The sequence below is a fragment of the Schistocerca cancellata genome, chromosome 4 (assembly GCF_023864275.1).
Source record: "Schistocerca cancellata isolate TAMUIC-IGC-003103 chromosome 4, iqSchCanc2.1, whole genome shotgun sequence".
Lineage (NCBI taxonomy): Eukaryota > Metazoa > Arthropoda > Insecta > Orthoptera > Acrididae > Schistocerca > Schistocerca cancellata.
The window spans coordinates 788,743,903-788,756,224 of record NC_064629.1 but is presented as its reverse complement, the minus strand read 5'-3'; positions in this window follow the sequence as shown (position 1 = coordinate 788,756,224).

Below are 12,322 nucleotides of genomic sequence, written 5' to 3'. Positions count from 1 at the left end.
CAAGAGCGTACATAGAAGTATTTAACGTGACTACCAGATAGCTGGACTAGGTAAGTACTTTTACGTTAGCCATTTCATATATGGGGGCCTGCTGAAAAGCAATAGCTCCGAAATTTTTTATGTGAAAATTCTTTAAGCTGTTTAAATAAAACAAAATTAACATTCTAAATTTTTCCTTCATGTTTAAATTTCCATTTCTAAACGTAGTCACCCTTGCGACCAAAATTTTTCTCCCGACGACAGACGTGTTTTTTGATACCGTCACTGTAGAATGCTTGACTTTGTTGACGGACCCACAACCTCATCTCCGCTTGCACCGCTTCATCCTGTGAAAGTGGAGACGTCGAAGGTGTTCTTTAAGTTTTGGAAAGAATTGAAAATCGGATGAAACCAAGTCAGGACTCTATGGAGGATGATCGACGACAGTGAACCCAAGGCGTGGGATCGTTCCAGATGTCGCAGCACTCGTGTGCGGTCTGGCATTGTCATGCTGAAGGAGAGGGTGGTCCTACATTTCGTGTCAGACGACACCGTACAGGACAGGGAACATTTCAGGCTAATTAACAATACTGCTAAATTTCCAATCCAACTATAAAACCACAGCCTAAGAGGGTGGTGTCAAATGAACAGAGGAACGCTTACAGCTAAGGCAGGAAGAATTACTGGGAAGGTACGAAGAGAAAGTCTGTTACATATCCTTAGGTTCTAAAACATCTAGAATTGGGCAAATTCTGTATTAAAAAAAGATTAAATTACAGTAGTTTGTCTTAGACTACCTCAGTGGATGCTCCTGATTAAAAAGCTGACGCCTCCATCGAGTCCTTGGAACCCAAAATAAAATATTAACTGCAGAGAAACTACTGCGTCACCGAATGAAATATCAGTGGCTTCCAGCGACACCGTCACAGAGGATGACAGTATACTAGCTACAAACAGAATGACATATGAAAATTATTCACAGTTATTTACTAGAATCTGCACGTCCTTGATCGCACATACTGACGGTAAAGAAAGTTCAACTATTTCTGGCCGTGCCTAAAATGATCCGAAAGAAAAATCATAGGGTTGCTCTGAAATGTCTGAGGAATTATTTGCTATGAATGCAGATCCTTACTGGAAGCCCTAAATTCCACGGTGGAGTGTACGGACGAGGGAATCAAACTGTTGCGACCTGTATCTGGTTTAATGATTTTAGACAGCCTTAAAATGAAATGCCTGAAATAACTGACCAGAATGTCTTGTTAAAAAATTTTACAAAATTATTATTACTGTATGAATAATGGACCATTGGGGACTACTATGTCGAAGAATTAGCAGACGAAGCTGGAAAAAAAAAAATAAAGGAAATTGATGTAACCATGAACTGCGGGCAGTATAACAAGAATCCATATTCCAACCTAACTGCCGAAATCAAAGACAACAAAGGAGAATGGTAATATCGAGAGTGGAAAACACGTAAAGGTGGGCAATATAGGGATATATATTCTAAAACTCTAGAACTCCAGTGCACGAAGAAGAATCTTTGAAGAAGTTAGTACAGAGTGAACCAGAACTCCGCGGAAAATGTTTGAGAGGTGGTAATACGCAACAAAATTAGGAAACAAATCTAGCGATATCGGCCCTAAAATGCATACCTTAGGAGCTGTGAGAATTTTTTCATCTTCACTACTGTGAAACCCACCTCGTCCACTGAAAGAGTCCTCGGGCCTTTTAAGGTATGCATTCTAGAGTCCGTGTTTAATCGACAAGTTTGGCATGTTTTGGTCCATACTACCGTACCTTAAAATTTTTCTGTGGAGTTCACGTTCACTCTGTACACAGCAATTGCCCAGTTTAAGGCTAAACGCTACTATTTCTGAATTCATAGGATTCCTCGATTCTGGATACGGTGAAGTGGAGAACGTTAAACTTACAGTTTTCGGGTGGCCGCTGAGGAAAGCTATAGCTGACGACATCCTGTGACAGTTAAAGGCACATGCAGCAAACCATTAACCGTCACCACTTTTGTACCTGCCGAAGATCTAAGAATCTTCAAATTACCCATTACAAACGGTAAACGAAATGTCAGTCTCAGTATCATTATGGGCAGCCCACGTTCACAAGGTACCATAGGAAAAAATATTATTGAAGACGAAATTTGGCGGTATCGACGAGTGTTTAAAATATCCTGGTGAGAAAGAAATACAAATGAAGAAGTTCTACGGCGAGTCACTAAGGATAAGGAATTGGAGATCATAGTCAGAACCAGAAAAGTATGTTGCCTATATCATGAGAGGACTGAGATATCATTTTCTAAAACTGATAATGGTAGGAAAACTAGCAAGTGAAAGTTCAACAGGAAGAAGACGAACATCGTGGCTACAGAATCCGAGACAGTAGTTCGGACTTACACCTGTAGATCTGTTTAGAATCACGAAGTCAAAAACAAGATTAGGCAAATGACAGCCGACCTCCGAAGAGAGACGGCACCTTAAGCAGCAGAAAAAGCTGAACAACAGAACGCATCAAAAATAAGCACTAGTTCTTTTTAAATTCAATGAGTGCCGTCATGACTTTCTGCAGATCAAGGCATAAGAGATAGGAATACGAAACTACTACTTACAAGTGTCTTGTGCATTTATGCGTACAACAATTACAGATGTTCCTGTCTGAGTACAGAGGTTAATGATAAGTGTACTACGAGAAGACCTCAAATATTAAGTTACACATCATTATGGCAGCCTAAATAACTGTTATTGAACACTGCACAACACTTCAAAGTGAAGAAAATAAATGACACTATTTTTCAGTATCGTCACCAAGTCTGTGTAAACAACTGTCGGAACACCCAACCTATCGTGAAATCCCTGCACGATAGAAATCCGATACTTAGGCACGGAACCATTCGAGAACTATTGTATAAACATCCCCATCGTTGAAAAATCTCTTTCCTCTCAGATGCTTTTTAGCTTCCCTAAAGAGCGGAAATCTCATCGTTCGAGATTTTCCTTCCTTCCCGATCTACATCGCACTCGCCTGTGTGACGTTGATCAAACATAGTGCACCATTTCACTTTGTCTGGACACAACATTGTGTACGGTCCACAGACGCCAAACTTTTACGGTGAATCTGTGTGCAATTTAGATGTTTTACACACAAGAATCGTCCTGTCCCGTATACTTTTACTTTGGAGTACTTTTACGGTTTCCGTGCCGTTTCATTCGTTTTCTGTGATGCAACTTTTATCCGTATCGCAGCGTAACTGCGTCTGCAGGGAACCCGCAACGAGTAACTAACTCTCTCGTCTAACAATTGGCGACACTTGTGAAATTGTCTTAGCGAAGGAAGACATGTGTAACTTACTTTCTGAAGTATCTACTTACAACTTTATGTATGTTAAAACATTGTTACCTTCAAATTTGATTCTGACCTAGTATAAGGAACTTGTAAATCAAAGGTCCTTACAGAGTGATACTTTGTGTGGGAATTGCGTATCGAACACAGTTCCGTGTCTTCCGAGATCAGTTCTGTTGCCGACTGACCTATCTAAGCATAACTCCCGACTCGTATGCAAAGCTTCAATTTTGTCAGTAATTTTGTGCCTACGTACCAGGTTTCGTAGATGTTTTTCTGCAGAACTTGTTGGATTATTATTGCTGGAAGAAAGGAAAAAAAATTATTTCTCTAAATGACTTAGCCACAGACTTGAAGGTAGTGGTGACAACGAATCTTCCACTCTTCAGTACCGTAATCTGAATTGTTAGACATTCATGCACGTTTAAACAGCATTCCAAACGGGGAATCTAAACATATTTCTCGCTTTCCATATGCATCCAGATTTATGTTTTCCGTGGTTCCCCTGAACCACTTACTGCAAATGCCGGGTTGCTTGTTTTGAAAAGCACACGATATATTCATTACGGCATCCCTCTCCAATATAACCTTCTGATCCATCTCTAATCATCCTGTCGACGACGAGAAATTAAACCCTAACACTCCTTTCTTTTTTTCTTTTTTTTAAACAGTCCTCAGTGCACTACAGAACGAGAGCTTCATTCTGTTGACTTTCTGTCGGTGCCTGTATGTTTAAAACAATCGAAAGCTAAGTATATAAATTTGCAAAAAAACAAAGAATTGTTATATCAGTAAGCGCAGAGAGATGTAAGACTACATTCATTAATTGCCTGGCCAACTTAACAAATATGCTGTCAAATGTTGACGATATTTAATACAAATCTGAGAGACACCTACCTAGAATTTTTTTTTGTAATCTGCTTCAGTTTTTTTTATGTATTATGGTCACTACGTTTTTGTTGTCCTTCATAGCAAGCAAGGTACTGAGTGAGTGCTAGAGAGTCAAGAGTCGTGCTAGTGGGGCAGCTCCGTCTTTTGGTACTGGCCCGGCTGTTGGCAGCAGTTGTTAACAAGGGCCGCGAGCGCTTCACGTCCTAACTCTGCAGACCACGGCAAACTTCAGACCTTGACATAGGAGCCTAATCTGTTGAAACCACCAGCCACGTGTTCCGTGAACGCTTTACCGCAACGTAGAGCTAAAAGTGGACTCGTGCCCTGTTTTACAATATACGCTTAGATAAGACGATGCGTCAGAACTCATAACTGCTTTACTTTTGCTCTCATTGTTTCATTTATTTTGAGTGAAATAAATGCATATAACCTGCCGCCTTATCCATCTCAGAACCCTGATGGGAAATGGAAATGACAATAAAGGGAAAAAAAATCCATCTCAGTCTCGGAAGCAGTAGGCTACTATTCATCGGCAGACAACTTTTGTTCTTTTACACAAAATGTATTTAGAGGGAAATTAAATGAGTCCGTGGTTAAAAAACCAAAGCAGCTCCCAGCTTTCACATGAAATTAGAAATATTATTTTTCTACCTATGTACAGTATGCATTTCCTTTTCCACTTTGCGGTGAAATCTCTCATTTGTAGACACGAATCGGTTTCAGTTTTAGAGCATTATTAGTACTTACTCTGTATCCTCACATTCTGCTTATCAGTATAAAATTTTAAATATTTTATGAAATTCATAATTCATTGGGTGATTTGGATAGGCGTTTAACGGGTGTTTCTGGTCTGTGTATGATAGTTTCTTTGCATTATTTGAACTAATCTTAATGTCCACATCGTTATTTCTATGTCTGGTAAAATTTTCAATGAAATTCTGATGAGAAGATTAAATATAGTTCATAAAGCACAAAGAATAGAGAAAACACAGAAAATGAAAGGTCGCAAATTAAACGCAGGTAACGTTTTTATATGTGTAATAATAATGAATCCAATGACAATAAAGGTATAAAATAAAACATATTCACTTTTATCATGCAAAGGAAAATAGTAGTAGGTCAAAAGCCTACACTAAATAGGGGAAGAATTGAATGGATTAATACCAGCCGGCCGTGGTGGTCTAGCGGTTCTAGACGCCGGCACGGTAGCTAAGCGTGTTCGGTCAGAGGGTTTAGCTACCCTCTGTAATAAAAAAAACTGAGTGAACCGATCAACGAACAATCTGAACGGGTGCCAACGGATGTCCGCCACGAACAAATTCAACGAACAATATAGAACAAAATGAGTTAAAAAAAAAAGCGCTCAGTCCGGAACCGCGCGACTGGTACGGTCGCAGGTTCGAATCCTGCCTCGGGCATGGATGTATGTGATGTCCTTAGGTTAGTTAGGTTTAAGTAGTTCTAAGTTCTAGGGGACTGATGACCACAGATGTTAAGTCCTATAGCGCTCAGAGCCATTTGAACCATTTTTGAACTAATACCAGAACAAACAAATAATAACACTACACAAGAGACCAAGTCTTTAGAACTTGTAAGTATTTCACCATTGATGGGTTCTGAACATGAAGAAGAAAATGAAATGAAGTGGTAGAAAAGAGATCAAACGTGTGTTACTCTGTTTATGGATATGATAAACTCATTATCATTTGTATTATCATCTTCAGAAGCATCAGACGGACCTGAAATGCGTAATGTGTGGGGCCTTGCCCACTCGTCGCTATCGGGTGCCTAAATTATGTTGCGTCCTCGGAATGCTATACAACAATTTAAAAAAAATAACATTAGTAGTTTTTATTTCTAGAAAGCAAATTGACAATACTTAACTTCGATTACAGTAAACGCCGCTAACGAGAGGCGACATGAAAACAGTGAAGTTCTTGCTGTACACGAAGTCCAAGTGAGAACTTGATACAGATCATGACAATCTGATAACATACCACTAACGTCCGTTGCAGACTGGGCCGATCTGAACGGCCGAGGCCAGCAGGAGCGGAGCTTATATTCACTTCTTCCAAGTGTCGCTCTTGGCACGGCACAGTCCAATTCCGCGCACCATTGGCCGACGTTTCCTCACCGCCTTCTCTGGTCTTGCGTACTGCGGCTTCGATCCGACCCTTGTGGTTCCGCCAGAACATATTGATTGATTTGTATGCGACCCACGTAATGTAACTTTCTTGCCGGTCCTCCAATCGCTTTTAGGTACAGTTATTTGCCCATAGAAATTATTACTACAAGAGACCGCCATGGCATTCGAGACCAGAATCAGATTTATATAATGTTAATGAAAATATCAGGAAACACGTTACTGCAGATGACACACACTTTAACGCTTGTAAAATTAAATTCATCACAGTAAATTACATTTTTGAGAGCAAGTTTCAACTTACAATTATATGACGAACATTTCGGTATTTGATCGGCACCTAGGACTCGTGTTGTTGTTGTAGTTGTTGTTGTAGCCTTCAGTCCTGAGACTGCATTGATGCAGCTCTCCATGCTACTCTATCCTGTGCAAGCTTCTTCATCTCCCAGTACCTACTGCAACCTACATCCTTCTGAATTTGCTTAGTGTACTCATCTCTTGGTCTCCATCTATGATTTTTACCCCCCACGCTGCCCTCCAATATTAAATTGGTGATCCCTTGATGCCTCAGAACATGTCGTAACAACCGATCCCTTCTTCTAGTCACGTTGTGCCACAAACTCCTCTTCTCCCCAATCCTATTCAATACCTCCTCATTAGTTATGTGATCTACCCATCTAATCTTCAGCATTCTTCTGTAGCACCACATTTAGAATGCTTCTATTCTCTTCTTCTCCAAACTATTTATCGTCCATGTTTCACTTCCATACATGGCTACACTCCAAACAAATACTTTCAGAAACGACTTCCTGACACTTAAATCCATACTCGATGTTAACAAATTTCTCTTCTTCAGAAACGCTTTCCTTGCCATTGCCAGTCTACATTTTATATCCTCTCTACTTCGACCGTCATCAGCTATTGTGCTCGCCAAATATCAAAATTCCTTTGCTACTGTAAGTGTCTCATTTCCTAATCTATTTCCCTCAGCATCACCCCACTTAATTCGACTACATTCCATTATTATCGTTTTGCTTTTGATGATGTTCATCTTATATCCTCCTTTCTAGGCACTATCCATTCGTTCAACTGCTCTTCCAAGTCCTTTGCTGTCTCTGAGAGAATTACAATGTCATCGTCGAACCTCAAAGTTTTTATTTATTCTCCATGGATTTCAATACGTACTCCGAATTTTTCTTTTATTTCCTTCACTGTTTGCTCAAAATACAGATTGAATAAGATCGGGGAGAGGCTACAACCCTGTCTTACTCCCTTCCCAACCACTGCTTCCCTTTCATGTCCCTCGACTCTTATAACTGCCATCTGGTTTCTGTACAAATTGTAAATAGTCTTTCGCTCCCTGTATTTTATCCCTGCCACCTTCATAATTTGAAAGAGAGTATTCCAGTCAACATTGTCAAAAGCTTTCTCTAAGTCTACAAATGCTAGAAGCGTAGGTTTGCCTCTCCTTAATCTTTCTTCTAAGGTAAGTCGTAGGGTCAGTATTGCCTCGCGCGTTCCAATATTTCTACGGAATGCAGGACTCATATCCAGCAAATATTTTTCCTGTCAACTAACCATGAAAGATCTTTAATATCATTTTGGTTAGGTACCTAAATTATAAGCCATTAGCGAGGCGACGGAAACCGAAATTACGAGATGAAAAAGTTTTACATTATCAGCATACGAACCCGGACCCTATCGCCATTATTTCCTATCCACGAATAGATGTTAAATGCCGCTTTATTTCAGTACCGAGAGGTGCGTACGTTTGAAATGGAAATAACGTGACGAAATGTTCTGTAACGACTGAGAGTCCTAGCCACGAATAGATGTTAAATGCCGGTTTATTTCAGTACCCAGAGATGCGTACGTTTGAAATGGAAATAACGTGACGAAATGTTCTGTAACGACTGAGAGTCCTAGCCACGAATAGATGTTAAATGCCGGTTTATTTCAGTACCCAGAGGTGCGTACGTTTGAAATGGAAATAACGTGACGAAATGTTCTGTAACGACTGAGAGTCGAGCCAGAACATACTTGTATCACTGAAATCATATAATGAAATGTTCTGTGCCTGGCTACGAGTCGAAACAGGCAGCACTAGTCATTGTTGACAATGCGCGGAGAGATGTTATAAATCCATCATTTTTTTCACTTGTAGTTTGCTGTGTGCATGCTACGGCTTGAAATAACATGATGAAAATTTTCGTTCCAGATCAGGATTCCAATCCACACATGTGCCTTAAGGAGCTTGGAAACATGGGGAAACAATGAAACGGTGGTACTGTATAGCCCTGAAGGGGCGATGAGATTAAATCCAGTTCTGTACCAATATTTCTGACATATAAAGTTAAGTACAACAAGAACTGAGTGCCCTTTGACATTACATAGTTATTGTTTCATTAACACAATAAGATTTCTGGTATCAGAAAGATTTTCGGAAGCTGTACTTTTCGCAATTTCTACGTCTGTCGTGGCCCAACCTGCATCCACTCTTCTTCAGTTGAAACCGAAGGGATGTCTTGGTTAGTGTGCATTTGGAAGCACGGTGCAACACTGTTCAATTGGTGTTACCGAAGGTTAAGTGGTTCCGATCATGCTTGTACAAAATGATTGCCTGAAATGTAAAACGAAACCAGACTTAAAGCATACCAAGCTAGAAATATTCGAACATAACTTCTTTAATTTACTTTAATTTTTGTTTGGGCCTCCCATCTCCCCTCAGAGAACATCCTGTCTCACTCCAAAAATGTCTTCTTTGGCTAGCTTCTCACAAGATACTCTTCATAGCCGACCACCTGGATGGTGTGGGGCAGCCACGTTGTTTGGAAGCTGGGTGGCCAAGGTGTGAGACTGTATGGCAGACATATGCAGCTGTCAAAATCAACATTTCCTTTCTAACACTGGTTCTGCAGCGTGGTCGGGCGGTATTATGCCCCCATCCCACAAAAGAGGGCTGGTAGATGGCTAGCTGGCGGCTAATGTCCGTTTAGCTGGCTACCACACGTGCTGGCACTCTGCTTTACTGACGTCTACAATCGGCGCCGGGTCTGTGGTAGTGTTGTGTGAGCCACAGCATCGACGTCAAAGGCAGTAGGATCTTGCGGAGGTATCCTCTCTTCAATTAATGACTGCCTCTAGGCGGCGAATGCGAGTGGAAAAAGTCACGCCCCCGCATTGTCGGAAGGCAGCTGCTGTGCCTGGTGCGGGACCCGCTGCCTCTTGGATCGAGTGAGCCTGGTACTAGTGGAAGCAGGAAGCAGGTACTCCAGCCTGGACTCGAACACCCGTCTGACACTGCTTTGCCTGAGCCGTGCATTACCGCTGCATTTGCAGCTTATGCCGAGCGAGGCAAGCCAGTCTCGCAATAGGTTCACATACTTGTTGTTTTAACCCAAATGTCGACAGGGCACACTCACCAGCCACCAGAGGCTAATGCAATGTTCCTATGCACCTTCTCCTAAAGTTTACTCTTAAGCTGGTAGTGGTGCTATTTCTTTGACGTTTTCTTTCTTTTTTTTTTTTTTTTTGGATCTTCCTTTTCTTCCTTTAATCTTAATTCTTGAAATTAAGTTTCACCATGTTTAAAATGGAAAAAAAGAAAATAATGTCCTTCCTTTTGGATTATGGCATTACTTCTGGTGCAGTAAAGACTATTAGCAATACAAGAGCCTTCTTCGGTCCTCGATGAATTTCAATTTGCAAACCACGTCAATGCAGAACAAGAGAGATGATTAAAAAATTCGGGACCGCTCGACGTATTTTCTGCTGCACTTACGTGCTGTGATCAAATGTTGTTGTTTTATAGAAGATTGAAAGTCTTGTATGTTTTTAGTAGCTGTGGCTACCAAGTAGAGAGTTAAATGAGCCACTTACGAGAAGCAAGTACACAATCAATGTTTTGTCCCTGGGAACATGTTCCAGTCCGGTTGGTGAAGTCGATGGTGGTACGGCTAGTTCTGGTAACTGAAGCCAGTTTCTTCCTTGTCCATGGTGAAATTGCATTTCGATCTGAACAAATGACCATGTGTCCGAGGGTGTCCTGTAACTGAAACTTTCTGGAGAGAGGATTTGGTGTTAGACTGATATTGTATACTTCATTCTAGTTGGAACCCTGGCATGCCGAGCGGTTCTAGGCGCTTCAGTCCGGAACCGCGCGACTACTACGGTCGCAGTTTCGAACCCTGCCTCGAGCCTGGATGTGTGTGCTGTCCTTAGGTTATATGGGTTCGAGGGGACTGATGACCTCAGATGTTAAGTCCCATAGTGCTCAGAGCCATTTGAACCATTTGAAACCTGGCATAAATTAAATCCACTTGAGTAGATATGACTTCTGATGGTAGTATTTTCTGATCAACATTTCATCAAATTTTGATCCAATCTGTCGATGAGTATCTTCTCCTGTAAAGTGCGTGTACTGGTGAATTCTGAAATGTTTGTTGGTATAAAAAAGCATTGGAATGGTAGAGGGATTCTTTGACAGAAGAGAAACGACTGCATACGAGTATAATGCGGTGGGGGCTTTGTTTCAGGCATAACTGTTGGCGGAGACATGTCGATTGGCTTATGGGCGTTGAGCAATGCTTTAGTTACAGAATGTCTGGTAGCTGATAAAGAACTGAAAACAGATCTTAGATAAATAAGGTTGAAATGCAGTGTAGGACTGTACAAACCCGAACTTCTATCGGAAATGCGTGAGGGTGTCATTAGGAAGAGTAACTTGAATATGTTGATCAGGTTGCCCAAGAAGCGGTTGCAAGAATGCATTTTACTACATTGACCGGGATGGGGTAACTGATGCGATGTTGTGAGATTATGTGAAGCCTAGGTGTTAACGAAATGGGTTATTTGCAGTGTGTCAAAATGTCTCAGTTGGTGCTGTCGTTAAGTTATCCTGAAGGACAGCATTTTGTTCGTCTAGTTCCTGTGTAACATATCTTTAGGGTTGGCTGACACGTGTACATCCAGTTGCTTACTGAGTATAACATTTGAGAGCTAGTGTGATTGGTGCATGGCTTGTTCACGGCCCATCTGCAGGAGGGCTGATTTTGGCCGATTGAGAATGGTGCCACTGCCCTCTTCATATACATTTATGAGCCTTTGCAAGAGAAGAAGTTCCGACCGCCTACAAGGATAATACTGGCGTCGTCTGCATATGACTGAACTCCCAGTCTGAATCGGAATTACGTGCAGCCCTCCAAATTAGAATAGAGGTCTCGCAGAAGTTGTTCACTGGTTAACATTTATAATGTCTTTGTCTCAGACTTCTACGGAAAGTAACGTGAGTTGTACGGGACTGATTGACCCTAATTCTGACTCTGTGCGCAAGATGAAACCGATTATATGCCCAGCGTAATTGACCTCAATGTTTTAGCTATATCATTGTAATTGAATCAACTATGGATTCTTGGTAAATATTGTAAATTAACACTGTTTTTTGTGTGAAAATGGGCTTATAGCCCGAAGCCCAAGTTGTGCTGTAACTATAATAAATTTTGTGAAACAAGGAAAAAACAGTATATATTTAGTTAATTTAATTATAGTTACTGCACAACCTAGGTTTCGGGTTATAATCCTATTTTAAAGTGCATTACTGATTCCTAAAATTACTTCGATGATCAGTTTTTGTCAAATTAAATATGGAATTACACAGTTCAGCAATTACACTAACATGATCAAAGATACCTAGGAATATAGTTATGCATTAGCCTAGAATGTTTTTCTACTCATGGACTGAGGTCCAGAGTATTACTTCCATCGAGGAGATGTGGTATCGTCTAAGACAGGTGAAACATTGTAAATTAACACTGTTTTTGTGTGAAAATGGGCTTATAACCCGAAGCCCAAGTTGTGTATTAACCATAATAAATTTTGTGAAACAAGGAAAAAACAGTGCCTATTTAGTTAATTTTATTATAGTTACTGCGCAACCTATATTTCGGGTTATAATCC